Source organism: Bubalus kerabau, chromosome 17 (assembly GCF_029407905.1).
Source record: "Bubalus kerabau isolate K-KA32 ecotype Philippines breed swamp buffalo chromosome 17, PCC_UOA_SB_1v2, whole genome shotgun sequence".
NCBI classification, from domain to species: domain Eukaryota; kingdom Metazoa; phylum Chordata; class Mammalia; order Artiodactyla; family Bovidae; genus Bubalus; species Bubalus kerabau.
The window spans coordinates 65,688,239-65,704,025 of NC_073640.1; positions in this window are offsets into that span (position 1 = coordinate 65,688,239).

The window sequence follows — 15,787 nt, forward strand, 5'->3', positions numbered from 1 at the left end:
AAAGGTAAGAAGTTAAAAGTATAACTAAAAGATAATTTTTAGTGTAAGAAAAAGTTAGTAACTTTTAGTGTAATGGAAAAAAAGAGTGCAACCAAAGTGTAACTAAAAGGTAAGAAGTTATCTTGGAGAGACAAGACAAAAAGATGTTGCTACAGAACAAAATACTCAAAATCGAGATTATGGACATTCAAGAAGCTGGTAAGAATGAAATAGAGGATTGTTTGTGGGAATGAATAACTGAAGTAGAGTGAAGGGAGGATGGATGTCAAGAAACCAAATACAAGTTATTAGATGAATCTAAGAATAAATGGAGGAGGATGAATAGAATTTGGAAAATCACTACCTTTCAAGCGAAAGCCTCAATGAAATTACAGGCTTAAGATGCAATTAATGGAGACTGAACCTTTTGGGTAAAACTTTGATAGAACAGGTTGACACCACCTGGTTATCATTCTTCCTTATTGACGTGGAATAACCAGATCTCACATTATACCCAATGTGCTGTAAGAGGCAATACACAACACTGCCCATGAAGTAGTCCTGAAGAAAATTTGAATCAGAATTAATCACGTCTTTAGATCAACTACGAGCTCATAGCAGACATAGGGATAGATTCACATTTCAACTGAAAACTTCATCAGCCAGGGACTTCTCTGGAGACTGTGGGTAGGGATGGTAGGGAGAGGGGATGATGAGCAGACAGGTTCCATCCCTGGTCGGGTAACCCACATGCCAAAGGAAGTTCAGTTCAGTTCAGTCGCTCAGTCATGTCCGACTCTTTGCAACCCCATGAATTGCAGCACGCCAGGCCTCCCTGTCCATCACCAACTCCCGGAGTTCACCCAAACTCACATCTATCGAGTCGGTGATGCCATACAGCCATCTCATCCTCTGTTTCCCCTTTTCCTCCTGCCCCCAATTCCTCCCCACATCAGAGTCTTTTCCAGTGAGTCAACTCTTCACACGAGGTGGCCGAAGTATCGGAGTTTCAACTTCAGCATCAGTCCTCCCAAAGAACACCCAGGACTGATCTCCTTTAGGATGGACTGGTTGGATCTCCTTGCAGTCCAAGGGACTCTCAAGAGTCTTCTCCAACACCACACTTCAAAAGCATCAATTCTTCGGCACTCAGCCTTCTTCACAGTCCAACTCTCTCATCCATACATGACCACTGGAAAAACCATAGCCTTGACTAGATGGACCTTTGTTGGCAAAGTAATGTTGCCGGGAGCAGGAGCTCCGCCCGTGGCAAAGGTCATGAGGAAGGAGGCTCGGCATACAAAAAGGCGGGATCGAGCCTCAGGAGTCCCCTGGAAATTCTCGAGCATCTACCCCCAAAACCAGAGTCTGCCTACTTTCTGTTTGTGCTCTCACCTACACCTCTGACTTTACGGGGGGCTGTCCCCCACTACCTCTCTCTGAAAAAAAGAGTTAACTTACAGCTCCAGTTAATAAAATTCCTGGGTGTAATAGTGTTTCAACCTACAAACTCCTTTGGAAGTCCTCTAGCCTGCCTGAATAGGTTTTTCCGGCCACATGTGATTGCTCAGAGCCTCCCAACTGTGAGAGGCTTGAGATGTTCTAAACTGTCTAAATACAGATTCCTTTGAGCAGTTAAAAGATTGATTAGAAATTGTATTGGTGAAGGGTTTTTCACTTGTTGGGCCAATGTTTACTGCTAAGTCTCCATATCCCTTACCTGCTGTGTCCCTGGCAGTGTATTGATTAATATAATTGATGTAAGTAGTAGCTTTAATGTTTGTAACCTTGGACCCTTGAGTTAATTCTTTTTCTTGTTATACCCCACCACACCTTTGCCCTATAGGAATGCAACTTTATCTAATGCTTTTGGAGGGTGGCACTTGACTAATCACTTTTAGAGAAAAATAAGTTTTCTGAAGAAAGGGTCTTAAAATGTTAACAGGCCTCCGGGCCAGAAGATGATGCAAATCACCTAAACTTTTGCATATGATAAGTTTGCAGGAAGAAAGCCTGGCTTACTGCATGACTCTACATCTTCCCCCATTATCCTCTATGCATAACTTAAGGTATAAAAACTACTTTGGAAAATAAAGTGCGGGCCTTGTTCAGCGAAACTTGGTCTCCCCATGTCGTTCTTTCTCTCACCTTCTGGCTGAATTATTCAGCCTCTTTTCTCTACTGAATTTCCTCATTGAGCTATCCTTATTTAACCACTCTTTAGATCCTTAATTAACGCTTAATTAAGCAATTGTTTCCTGATCCTCACCGCCGCCGTGCCCACTTTGAATTCCCTGGATCCACCGGGGCTGCACCCCGGCATAATGTCTCTGCTTTTGAATATGCTATCTAGGTTGGTCATAACTTTCCTTCCAAGGAGTAAACGTCTTTTAATTTCATGGCTGCAATCACCATCTGCAGTGATTTTGGAGCCCCCCCAAAATAAAGTTAGCCAGTGTTTCCACTGTTTCCCCATCTATTTCCCATGAAGTGATGGGACCAGATGCCATGATCTTCGTTTTCTGAATGTTGAGCTTTAAGCCAACTTTTTCACTCTCCTCTTTCACTTTCATCAAGAGGCTTTTGAGTTCCTCTTCACTTTCTGCCATAAGGGTGGTGTCATCTGCATATCTGAGGTTATTGAGATTTCTCCCGGCAATCTTGATTCCAGCTTGTGCTTCTTCCAGCCCAGCGTTTCTCATGATGTACTCTGCATATAAGTTAAATAAGCAGGGTGACAATATACAGCCTTGATGTACCCCTTTTCCTACTTGGAATCAGTCTATTGTTCCATGTCCAGTTCTAACTGTTGCTTCCTGACCTGCATATAGGTTTCTCAAGAGGCAGGTCAGGTGGTCTGGTATTCCCATCTCTTGAAGAATTTTCTACAGTTTATTGTGATCCACACAGTCAAAGGCTTTAGCATAGTCAATAAAGCAGAAGTATATATTTTTCTGGAACTCTCTTGCTTTTTCCATGATCCAGTGGATGTTGGCAATTTGATCTCTGGTTCCTCTGCCTTTTCTAAAACCAGCTTGAACATCTGGAAGTTCGCGGTTCATGTATTGCTGAAGCCTGGCTTGGAGAATTTTGAGCATTACTTTACTAGCATGTGAGATGAGTGCAATTGTGTGGTAGTTTGAGCATTCTTTGACATTGCCTTTTTTGGGGATTGGAATGAAAACTGACCTTTTCCAGTCCTGTGGCCAGTGCTGAGTTTTCCAAATGTGCTGGCATATTGAGTGCAGCACTTTCACAGCATCATCTTTCAGGATTTGAAATAGCTCAACTGGAATTCCATCAACTCCACTAGCTTTGTTCATAGTGATGCTTTCTAAAGCCCACTGGACTTCACATTCCAGGATGTCTGGCTCTAGGTCAGTGATCACACCATCGTGATTATCTGGGTTGTGAAGATCTTTTTTGTACAGTTCTTCTGTGTATTCTTGCCACCTCTTCTTGATATCTTCTGCTTCTGTTAGGTCCATACCATTTCTGTCCTTTATCGAGTCCATCTTTGCATGAAATGTTCCCTTGGTATCTCTAATTTTCTTGAACAGATCTCTAGTCTTTCCCATTCTGTTGTTTTCCTCTATTTCTCTGTATTGATCGCTGAGGAAGGCTTTCTTATCTCTTCTTGCTATTCTTTGGAACTCTGCATTCAGATGCTTATATCTTTCCTTTTCTCCTTTGCTTTTCGCTTCTCTTCTTTTCACAGCTACTTGTAGGGCCTCCCCAGACAGCCATTTTGCTTTTTTGCATTTCTTTTCCATGGGGATGGTCTTGATACCTGTCTCCTGTACAATGTCACGAAGCTCATTCCATAGTTCATCAGGCACTCTATCTATCAGATCTAGGTCCATAAGTCTATTTCTCACTTCCACTGTATAATCATAAGGGATTTGATTTAGGTCATACCTGAATGATCTAGTGGTTTTCCCTACTTTCTTCAATTTCAGTCTGAATTTGGTAATAAGGAGTTCATGATCTGAGCCACAGTCAGCTCCTGGTCTTTTTTTTTGTTGACTGTATAGAGCTTCTCCATCTTTGGCTGCAAAGAATATAATCAATCTGATTTCAGTGTTGACCATCTGGTGATGTCTATGTCCATTGTACATTACCACAGTTAAAAAACATCTTTGAAAATCCCCTGACAGTAACCACAGAAGTGTTAACAGCTAACAGGAACTTTGCAGAAGCTTCCGGTCCTCCCAGCCTCCTCCCCACCCGAACTACCCAGAGGTTAAGGGTTGTCATCTGTGCTCAGGCACTTCCCTCTTTGGTTTTTGGACAAACATCAGCTCCTACCCTGCGCGACTTAACCTCAGCCTCCCTGACTGACCCAGTCCTCCATACTCTGCTCCAAGGATCCAGTAAGTCTCGGGTCACCCTCTTCTGTAGGTGACTGGGTGCTGAGTTCACATCCTCCCAAAGAGACCTCTGCAACCCCAGAGTGCAGGGGGTCAGCCCGGCTCCAGCCTGAGGGTGGAGAGACCCGTTTTCCAGGTGAAAGTAGAAGGAGCTGGGAGCTGTTGTGTTTGTGTGAGAAGAGGAGGGGCTGGGAGAGATGGAATCTATGTGCAAAGGCTCTTTGACTGGTTTTAGACTGGTGCTCACTCAACACTCAGATGACCCTCACATAGAGTTTGTGATTTGGGTACCACTGCCTTCAGTCTCCTGTCTCCTTTCTTCCCTCCATGTCTGCTGATGCCTCCACTGGGGACGACTGAGCATTCCTCTGGGGACGACTGAGCATTCCGCTGGGGATGACTCACTGGTGTTTCATGTTAAGTTACCTTGGAGTTGTGTACCCTCAGCAACTCTGTGAAGCTGGCTTTTCTGTTTATCACTGGCATCATTTTTTTTTTTTCTTAATTGTGGTAAAATGTACATAAATTTGCCATCTTCACCATTTTTAAATGAACGGTTCAGCAATATTGGGTAAATTTACACAGATGTGACACCAATTTGCAGAACTCTTTCCATCTTGTAAAACTGAAACCAGATTCTCATTTACCAATGACTTCCTATTTTTCCTCTCACCCAGTCCCTAGTAAACCACCGATCTATTTCTGTCTCTGTAAATTTGACTATGTCAGGTACTTCATGGAAGTGAACCATACAGTATTTGTCTTTTGGAGACTGGCTTTTTATCATTTAGCATATTGTCCTCAAGTCTCTTGTCCACAAGGGTATTGTCCCTGTTGTAGCATGGGTCCGAATTTCCTGTCTTTTTATTCCTGAATAATATTCCTCTGTACGCAACATCACTTTCTATTCATCCATTTTTCGTGGATGGTCCTTTCATCTTTCAGCTATTGTGAACAATGCTGCCACAAACATAGGTATACAAACATCTCCTGTGACCTCACTTTCAGTTCTTTTGGGTGTACACTCAGAAGTGGGATTGGCCAATCATGATGGTAGTTTCAGTTTGTTTGTTTGTTTTTTGGAGGAACCACCATACTTTATTCATAGGAACTGCACCATTTTATGTTCCTAACGACGGGATTCAAAGGTTCATCAGCAGCATTTGAACAAGAAGGAAACACAGGTCCAGAGATGTATATGACTTGTTCAAGGGCAGAGAGGTGTTCGTGGGGCCAAGATGCTAATCATAGCTTCCTGACTCTCTGAATGCTTACCCTCAACCATGATGAAAAACTCGGACCTTAGAGTAAAATGGACAGAACCCCCCTGACCTTAACTCGTGTTCACTGGATCAGCTTAGCCCTGCAGAGCAGTGTAATGGGGAGACATTTTATGTCCCAAAGAATTGAAAACACAGTCTCTTGTTTCTGATTCAGAATGAAGATTAGTCCTCTCTCCCTCCAGGCAGTTGGGAGGTCATCTGTTTCTCCTTTTTTCTCCCCCGCCCCCCCCAAATTTAATAATACTTTATTTTTTTAATTTTTACACTTTTTTATTTGGAGGATAATCCCTTTACAATGTTGTGCTGGTTTCTGCCTTACAGAAGGAGGATGAGTCATAATTATATGTATATGTCCCCATCCCCCTAGGTCACCATGGAGCTCCAGACTGAGCTCCTTGTGTTCTACAGTGGCTTCCACGAGCTATCTGTTTCACACATAATCGTGTATAAATGTCAGCGCTACTTTCTCAGTTTGTCCCACCCTCTCCTCCCTCAACTGTGTCCACAAATCTGTTCTTACATCTGCGCCGCCATTCCTTCCGTACAAATAGGTTGATCTTTCCTTTTTTTTTTTTTTATGCCATACATATGCATGATATACAATATGTGTTTTTCTCTTTCTGAGTTTCTTCACTCTGTATAACAGACTCTAGGTTTATTTACCTCACTACAAGTGACTGAAATTCTTCCCTTTTTATGGCTAATACCTCATTGCCTATATGTACCACATCTTCTTTATCCACTCATCTATCTATAGACATCCAGGTTGCTTCCATGTCCTGCCTGTTGTAAACAGGGCTGCAAAGAACATTCGCGTACATGTACCTTTGTGATTTGGTTTGATTTGACTTTGGTTTTCTCAGGGTTTATGCCCAGTAGTGCGTTGCCAGGTCATACGGTAGTTTTATTCCTAGTCTGTTCAGGAACATCCATCCTGTTCTCCATAGTCGCTGTGTCAGCTTACTTTCCCACCAACAGTGCAGTAGAGATCCCTTCTCTCCGCATCCTCTCCAGCATTTATTGTTTGTAGATTTTCCAATGGTGACCATTCTGACATCTGCGAGGTGACAGCTCACTGGCATGTGGACCCAGTGGGGGAAGGAGAGGGTTGAACAAACTGGGGGGTTAGGATTGACATGTATACACTACATGTGCAAAACAGAAAGATAATAGGAACCTGCAGAGAGCACAGGCACCTCAGCTTGCAGCTCTGTGATGCCCTAGAGGGTTGGAATGGGGGATGGGGTGGGAGGGAGGCCCAGCAGGGAGGGGACATATGTATACATATAGCTATTCACTGGGCTTCCTTCCCTTGTGGCTCAGCAGTAAAGGATCCACCTGCCAATGCAGGAGATGCCGGTTTGATCCCTGGGTTGGGAAGATTCCTTGGAGAAGGAAATAACTCAGTCCAGTATTCTTGCCTGGAGAATCCCATGGACAGAAGAGCCTGGTGGGCTACAGTTCATGGGGTGGCACAGAGTCAGACATGACTGAGAGACTGGACAACAACAAAGCCAATTCACTTCTTTATATAGCAGAAACTATCACAACATTGTAAAGCAATACACCCATGGCTGACTCATGTCAATGTATGGCAAAAACCACTACAATATTGTAAAGTAATTAGCCTCCAATTAAGATAAATTGCCGGGAGCAGGAGCTCCGCCCGTGGCAAAGGTCATGAGGAAGGAGGCTTGGCATATGCAAAGGCGGGATCGAGCCTCAGGAGTCCCCCTGGAAATTCTCGAGCATCTACCCCCCAAAACCAGAGTCTGCCTACTTTCTGCTTTGTGCTCTCACCTACACCTCTGACTTTACGGGGGGCTGTCCCCCACTACCTCTCTCTGAAAAAAGAATTAACTTACAGCTCCAGTTAATAATTCCTGGGTGTGACAGTGTTTCAACCTACAAACTCCTTTGGAAGTCCTCTAGCCTGCCTGAATAGGTTTTTCCGGCCACATGTGACTGCTCAGAGCCTCCCAACTGTGAGAGGCATGAGATGTTCTAAACTGTCTAAATACAGATTCCTTTGAGCAGTTAAAAGATTGATTAGAAATTGTATTGGTGAAGGGTTTTTCACTTGTTGGGCCAATGTTTGCTGCTAAGTCTCCATATCCCTTACCTGCTGTGTCCCTGGCAGTGTATTGATTAATATAATTGGTGTAAGTAGTAGCTTTAATTTTTTTTAATCTTGGACCCTTGAGTTAATTCTTTTTCTTATTATAGCCCACCACACCTTTGCCCTATAGGAATGCAACTTTATCTAATGCTTTTGGAGGGTGGCGCCTGACTTTAGAATAATCACCTTAAGAGAAAAATAAGTTTCTTAAAATGTTAACAGGCCTCTGGGCCAGAAGATGATGCAAATCACCTAAACTTTTGCATATGATAAGTTTGCAGGAAGAAAACCTGGCTTACTGCATGACTCTACCCCTTCCCCCATTATCCTCTATGCATAACTTAAGGTATAAAAACTATTTTGGAAAATAAAGTGCGGGCCTTGTTCAGCGAAACTTGGTCTCCCCATGTCATTCTTTCTCTCACCTTCTGGCTGAATTATTCAGCCTCTTTTCTCCACTGAATTTCCTCACTGAGCTATCCTTATTCTATTACTCTTTATATCCTTAATTAACATTTAATTAAGCAGTTGTTTCCTGATCCTTGCCGACGCCGTCCCCGCTTCGAATTCCCTGGATCCACCGGGGCTGGACCCCGGCAATAAATAATTTTTTTTTAATTAAAAAAGAGAACACTCAAATAAAATCATAAAGGAGGAGATATTATAAATCATACTTTAAGTATACACAGTCTTATAAGAAACTACTATGAAAAACTATATGCCAACAAATTGGATAACCTAGAAGAAACAGACCAAATTTTTAGAAACATCCAACATATCAAGACAAAATCAGGATAAAATAAACAATACAAATAACAAACAAGTAAGGACGTTAAATCAGTGATCAGAAACCTCTCAACACAGAAAAGATAGTTTCACTGGCAAATTTTACAAAACATTTGATTTTTAAAAAACTGTTAAAATGTTGGCCACACTAGGTTTTAGTTGCTGCGCGTGGGCTTTCTCTCTGGTTGTGGTGAGGGGGCTACTCTTTGCTTTGGTGTGCATGCTTCTTGCGGTGGCTTCTCTTATTGTGGAGCACAGGCTCAGTAGTTGTGGAGCACAGGCTTAGTTGCTCCATGGCACGTGGGATCTTCCCAGACCAGGAATCGAATCTATGTGCCCTGCATTAGTTAGTGGATTCTCATCCACTGTGCCACCAGGGAAGTCCAAAAAGTAAGAACATCAACAAACACGAAAAAACCACATTTATTTCTAGACTCCTTCTGTTTACAGGATAATGGAGAAAACTTGTGGTGTGTACATGTTCCTGAGAGGGTCCCCTCTTAATGGAAGAATCTTTGACGATACCGTGATTGGGAATTTTTTCATCTTCTTCCCAGGTCACATGATTTTCTCTCGACTCCCCTGTGATTTAGTTTCCATTCTGTCAGGGCTAGCCTGGCTTTGGGATTTGGATTGGTTTCCAAATGCAACCAAGACATGAAAGCCACTGGCCCAAGGCACAGTGATGAATTCATGTCAAAAGCAGGATGCATGGTGGAGAAGGCAGAAGGCAAGAGAGAGAGAGTGAGATGAAGAAATGTTTCCATCTGAGACAGAAAAGAGGCAGAAAGAGGACGCACAGATGGGAGGACTAACATGCTGAAGCCTGGGGGGAGAGGGGGTAGGGGCGGGGAAAGGGCAGCTTATCAACTGTGAGTCACAGGTCACAGTGAACTCAACATCAATGTAAAATATTCACATATAATGTAAATACAAAGCACCCAAACTCAGTGATGGTTATAGAATTGAGTAATAATTTCAGACACTTTAGGAAGTACATAAAAATGAAAAGGTGTTAGTATTTGAGAGATAGAGGTCAGAGGTCAGGGAAGTTAGAGAAGGGATAATGATCAGGACACTCACTTGGAAACACAGGGTGACTGTTGAATGAAAAAGGAAAAAAAACAGGAATGTGAGCATACCTCTGACAGTTACCGCAGTCACCGTGAGATTAATTAAAAACATGGGAAATTATGTTGAAAAGATGAGAGGTTGGGGAGAAAGCAGCAGAGGTGGACCTGAGTGACTCTCTCATGAATCAGGAAGAGACTGCCTGTCAGTTGGGGTTGTCTACTGGGCTTCCCTGGTGCATCAGTGGTAAAGAACCTTCCTGCCAAAGCAGGAGATATGGGTTTGACCCCTGAGACAGGAAGATCCCCTAAAGGAGGAAATGGCAACCCTCTCCAGTATTCTTGCCTGGGAAACCCATGGACACAGGAACCTGGCATGTTACAGTCCACAGGGCCACAAAAGAGTCAGACATGACTGAGTGACTAAACAAGAAAATTCTATATCATGTGATATCAGACATGCCATTCTCATGGCTTAAGTCTCTGTCCTTATATTATTTTAAACTCTGTATGTTTTCTCCTTTTATATTACAGTTGTTTAAAAAGTCAAGATTTTTAAAAACCAATGTGGAATTTTTTTCAATATAATATATGTGGGTTGGATTCCAAATGTCCTGCTGTTGTGAAGAAGGGAGTGCTTCTTACTACTAAATCCCTAATGCCTATTTTAGATGTCTTATTTTTTTTAATTTAGTCTCTCAGTTATTGGCTGCTTCAATTTGAACTATTTTCTTTTCATTTTATTAAAGTATAGTTGATTTACAGTGTTTAGATAATTTCTTCTGTACAGCAAAGTGACTCAGATATACATATATATTGATATATTCTTTTCAATGACTGTTTATCAAAAGATATTGATTATAGTTCCCTGTGCTATACAGTAGGACCTTGTTGTTTATCTATATAGAATAGTTTGCATGTGCTAATCCCAAACTCCCAATCCTTCCTTCTCCCTCTCCCTTTGCCATTATATGTCTGGTCTCTACATCTGTGAGTCTCTTTCTGTTTCATAGATAGGTTCATTTGAGTTGTATTTTAGATTCCACATATAAGTGATATCATATGGTATTTGTCTTTTTCTCTCTGACTCACTAACTATGATAATCTTTAGGTCCATACTGCTGCAAGTATCATTGTTTCATTTTTAATGGCTAAGTAGTATTCCTTTGTATGCATGTGTGAATACAGATGTATGTGTGTGTGTGTGTGTATATATATATATATATATATACACACACACATATATTTGTTGTTGTTTAGTCACTCAGTTGTGTCTGGCTCTTTTGTGACCCCATCGACTATAGCCTTCAAGGCTTCTCTGTCCATGGGATTACCCAGGTGAGAATACTGGAGTGGGTTGCCATTCCCTCCCCAAGAGATCTTCCTGACCCAGAGATCAATTTGGGAACTCCTGCATTGCAGGCAGATTCTTTACGTCTGAGCCACCAGGGAAGCCCTCATCATATTGTTGAAGCATTTAAACTTCATTGCTCTTGTCCTCTATCCTCCTAGGTTCTCTGTCTGGAGCATGCAAAGAAGACACACGAAAGGTAGATGAACAGGAAAAAGAACTCCATCTACAACTAGCCTTCTGTTTACATTTCCTGAGGAACGAGGCAGGTGAGGTCTAGTCTAGATATTTACACTAGACTTCGGTTTGCGCTTGGAGATGGAAGTGACAGTTCAGTTGCTCAGTCGTGTCCGACTCTGTGACCCCACGAATCACAGTATTCCAGGTCTCTCTGTCCATCACCAACTCCCAGAGTTCACCCAAACTCATGTCCATCTAGTTGGTGATGCCATCCAGCCATCTGATCCTCTGTTGTCCCCTTCTCCTCCAGCCCCCAATCCCTCCCTGCATCAGGGTCTTTTCCAGTGAGTCAACTCCTCATATGAGGTGGCCAAAGTATTGGAGTTTCAGCTTCAGCATCAGTCCTTCCAATGAACATCCAGGACTTATCTCCTTTTGGATGGACTGGTTGGATCTCCTTGCAGTCCAAGGGACTCTCAAGCTGGTGCTGCTGCTAGGTCACTTCAGTCGTGTCCGACTCTGTGCAACCCCATAGACAGCAGCCCACCAGGCTTCCCCATCCCTGGGATTCTCCTGGCAAGAACACTGGAGTGGGTTGCCATTTCTTTCTCCAACGCATGAAAGTGAAAAGTGAAAGTGAAGTCGCTCAGTCGTGTCCAACCCTCACCGACCCCATAGACTGCAGCCTTCCAGGCTCCTCCATCCATGGGATTTTCCAGGCAAGAGTACTGGAGTGGGGTGTCATTGCATTCTCCAGGGACTCTCAAGAGTCTTCTCCAACACCACAGTTCAAAAGCATCAATTATTCTGCACTCAGGCAATGGCACCCCACTCCAGTACTCTTGCCTGGAAAATCCCATGGGCAGAGGAGCCTGGTAGGCTGCAGTCCATGGGGTTGCTGAGGGTCGGGCACGACTGAGCGACTTCACTTTCACTCTTCACTTTTCTGCATTGGAGAAGGAAATGGCAAACCACTCCAGTGTTCTTGCCTGAAGAATCCCAGGGACGGGGAATCCTGGTGGGCTGCCATCTACAGCGTTGCACAGAGTTGAACATGACTGAAGCGACTTAGCAGCAGCAGCAGCACTTTCTGTCATAAGGGTGGGGTCATCTGAATATCTGAGGTTATTGATATTTCTCCAGGCAATCTTGATTCTAGCTTGTGCTTCCTCCAGCCCAGCATTTCTCATGATGTACTCTGCATAGAAGTTAAATAAACAGGGTGACAATATACAGCCTTGACGTACTCCCTTTCCTATTTGGAACCAGTCTGTTGTTCCATGTCCAGTTCTAACTGTTGCTTCCTGACCTGCATATAGTTTTCTCAAGAGGCAGGTCAGGTTGTCTGGTATTCCCATCTCTTGAAGAATTTTCCACAGTTTATTGTGATCCACACAGTCAAAGGCTTTGGCATAGTCAATAAAGCAGAAATAAATGTTTTTCTGGAACTCTCTTGCTTTTTCCATGATCCAGTGGATGTTGCCAATTTGATCTCTGGTTCCTCTGCCTTTTCTAAAACCAGCTTTAACATCTGGAAGTCCATGGCTCACATATTGCTGAAGCCTGGCTTGGAGTATTTTGAGCATTACTTTACTAGCATGTGAGATGAGTGCAATTGTGTGGTAGTTTGAGCATCTTTTGGCATTGCCTTTCTTTGTGATTGGCATAAAAACTGACTTTTTCCAGTCCTGTGGCCATTGCTGAGCCTTCCAAATTTGCTAACATATTGAGTGCAACACTTTCACAGCATCATCTTTTAGGATTTGAAATAGCTCAACTGGAATTCCATCACCTCCACTAGCTTTGTTCGTAGTGATGCTTTCTAAGGCCCACTGGACTTCACATTCCAGGATGTCTGGCTCTAGGTCAGTGATCACACCATCGTGATTATCTGGGTCATGAAGATCATTTTTGTACAGTTCTTCTGTGTACTCTTGCCACCTCTTCTTAATATCTTCTGCCTCTGTTAGGTCCACCATTTCTGTCCTTTATCGAGTCCATCTTTGCATGAAATGTTCCCTTGGTATCTCTAATTTTCTTGACGAGATCTCTAGACTTTCCCATTCTGTTGTTTTCCTCTATTTCTTTGCATTGATCGCCGAGAAAAGCTTTCTTATCTCTCCTTGCTGTTCTTTGGAACTCTGCATTCAGATGCTTATATCTTTCCTTTTCTCCTTTGCTTTCCACTTCTCTTCTTTTCACAGCTATTTGTAAGGCCTCCTCAGACAGCAGGAACAGGGTAAATAGCTGGACTTTGCCTGCTATGGACATGTTACTATAACAATCATGGCAGGGACAGAAAAGGGCTAAACTGTGTGTGTGTAAAAGAACAAGAGGTCACATATTTTCTATCTTTTGGGGCACCACACATGTGCAGAAAGTCTCCTTGGGGGGTCAAAAAGGAGGGGATGCCATCTCTTAATAGGTGATCTCCAGGCCCCACAGGCCTGTCTGCTGGAATCCATATAGAAAAAAAAGCTGCACACACCTGTCAGGGAGGGTCCTAGGGCAGGTCAGGTGTGGAGAAAGAAATCAGGTAATTGGCCAAGGTAAACAAAGACGGGAAGAACTGCCCTACATAGACGATTTAACAATCTCTTTATGGGGCTCCTCCTCCTTTGGGAGGACACCCACAGCTTTTCTTATGTGTGTGAACTCTGCCTGGCTTCTGTCTTAACTAAACAAACTGTTCCTCTGTGTCCTCCTTCATGACTGAGCTGTGTCTCCAGTTAATACCAGTAATATACTTTTACCATAGTTTTAGTTTTTGCCTCCTGGAGAAATGTTTTTTTTTGTTTTGTTTTGTTTTGTTTTGTTTTGTTTTTTACTGGGGACTAGAGCCAGAAGAACCTTGTTTCTAGTTTCTAGCCCCTGATGGACTGGTGACTAGGGTTCCTGGTTTTCATCCAGGCTGTGGCTGCTGCTGCTAAGTCGCTTCAGTCACGTCTGATTCTGTGCGACCCCATAGATGGCAGCCCAATTCTTGTGCAGAGAACTAAGCCAGTGCTCACGGTTGTCTCTCTCTCTCTCCAAGATCATTTGGGGCTGAAACCCAGGATTTCAAGGTAAACTGCAGGTCTCCACCAAACTGCTGGCTGGAGACTTCTGACTCTCCCTCTCCCAGGAGAACTTGCTCTCACTCTCTGCTTTGTTCTCTTTCCAAGACCTCCAGGCCTTGATCTAGGTCTGCTCAATGAAGGAGCCCCAGTTATCTTTTTCTTGCCCCTCTCCCCGTTTCTCTCATTCTGCCTAAACAACAACCCCCAGCCTTTCCCCCACCCAAGCAGAGCTTCCTCATCAACTTTGAGAGAACCATGCCTGGAGTCAAGGCTCAGCGCCTACCACCACCACTAGCAAATCATTCCCACTTTGTTATAGCTGTTGTTTAGTCATGAAGTCATGTCCGAGTCTTTGTGACCCCATTGAGAGTGGCCCGCCAGGCTCCTCTGTCCATGGGATTCTTCAGGCAAGGATACTGGAGTGGGTTTCCATTCCCTTCTCCAGGGCATCTTCCCCATGCAGGAATCGACCTGGGTCTCCTGTACTGCAGGCAGATTCTTTACTCTCTGAGCACCCAGGGAAGCTAAACCCTGGAGGATTCCCTTTGAAAGCATGATGGGCCAAGAAAGGGAAAACTCAGGTTTGCTTTAACAATGTCTGGCCTTTATTTAAGTTGGAGGTTGGAAAGTGGCCTAAAACTTGGGTCTCTAGATTACAATGCTATCTTACAATTAGATCTTTGTTGCCCCCAAATGGGAAAATGGACTGAGGTTAACTCTCCTGACATTCTAAATGACCCCCTTCTAACTTCTCCCAACTCTCAGGGGAACCCAAGCTTCGTCAATCCTGTTGTTGTTGTTTAGTCACTCAGTCTTGTCTGACTCTTTGCAATCCCTTTGACTATGGCCTGCCAGGCTCCAGGTTTCCTTACTCCTTCAGAGTCTTTAATTTTAGGACACTGTATTTGTAAAAAGAAAAATTGCTAACCATCATCTGCCAACATACAGTTGCCACAAATGTTCAATTTTTTTTTTTAAAGGTTGCATACTGAGGCACAATAAATGGATGTATGTTTGTGCTTGTACATGTACATTTGAGCAGTTAAAGGAGAGACAGAAAGCTTTTCTTGAGTCTGCGGGTCTTAATTGACCTCAGCTCAAGACAATCCAGGGATTTCTCAGGGGTCTCAGTGGTAAAGAGTCCACCTGCCAATGCAGGAGACACAGGAGACTCGGGTTTGATCCCTGGGTCGGGAAGAGATCATGGCAACCCACTCCAGCATTCTTGCCTGGAGAATCCCACAACAGGGGAGCCTGGCGGGCTGCAGTCCACGGGGTCTCAGAGTCAGACAGGAGTGAGCATATACACACACCAAACAATCCATATTCCAAGTGGCACATTTTGGGGGAGACCTAATCCTCTCCACCTCACTTCTCTTTAAAAAGCCTTTCCAGTAACTTTGAAACATGTGAGAAGCTTTCTTTGTGTTTGAAGAAACCAAAGCTCAGAGATGGAGACCTTGTCCCAACTGTCCTTTTACCACCTGCCCCTCATCGCTCCACTGCTCCATGGAATTGGACTCCCAGGGCCAAGGGCGGGTGGACCTCGCTGATGGCTTCGTGTCTTGTTTCCTCAGCAGATCACAGCTC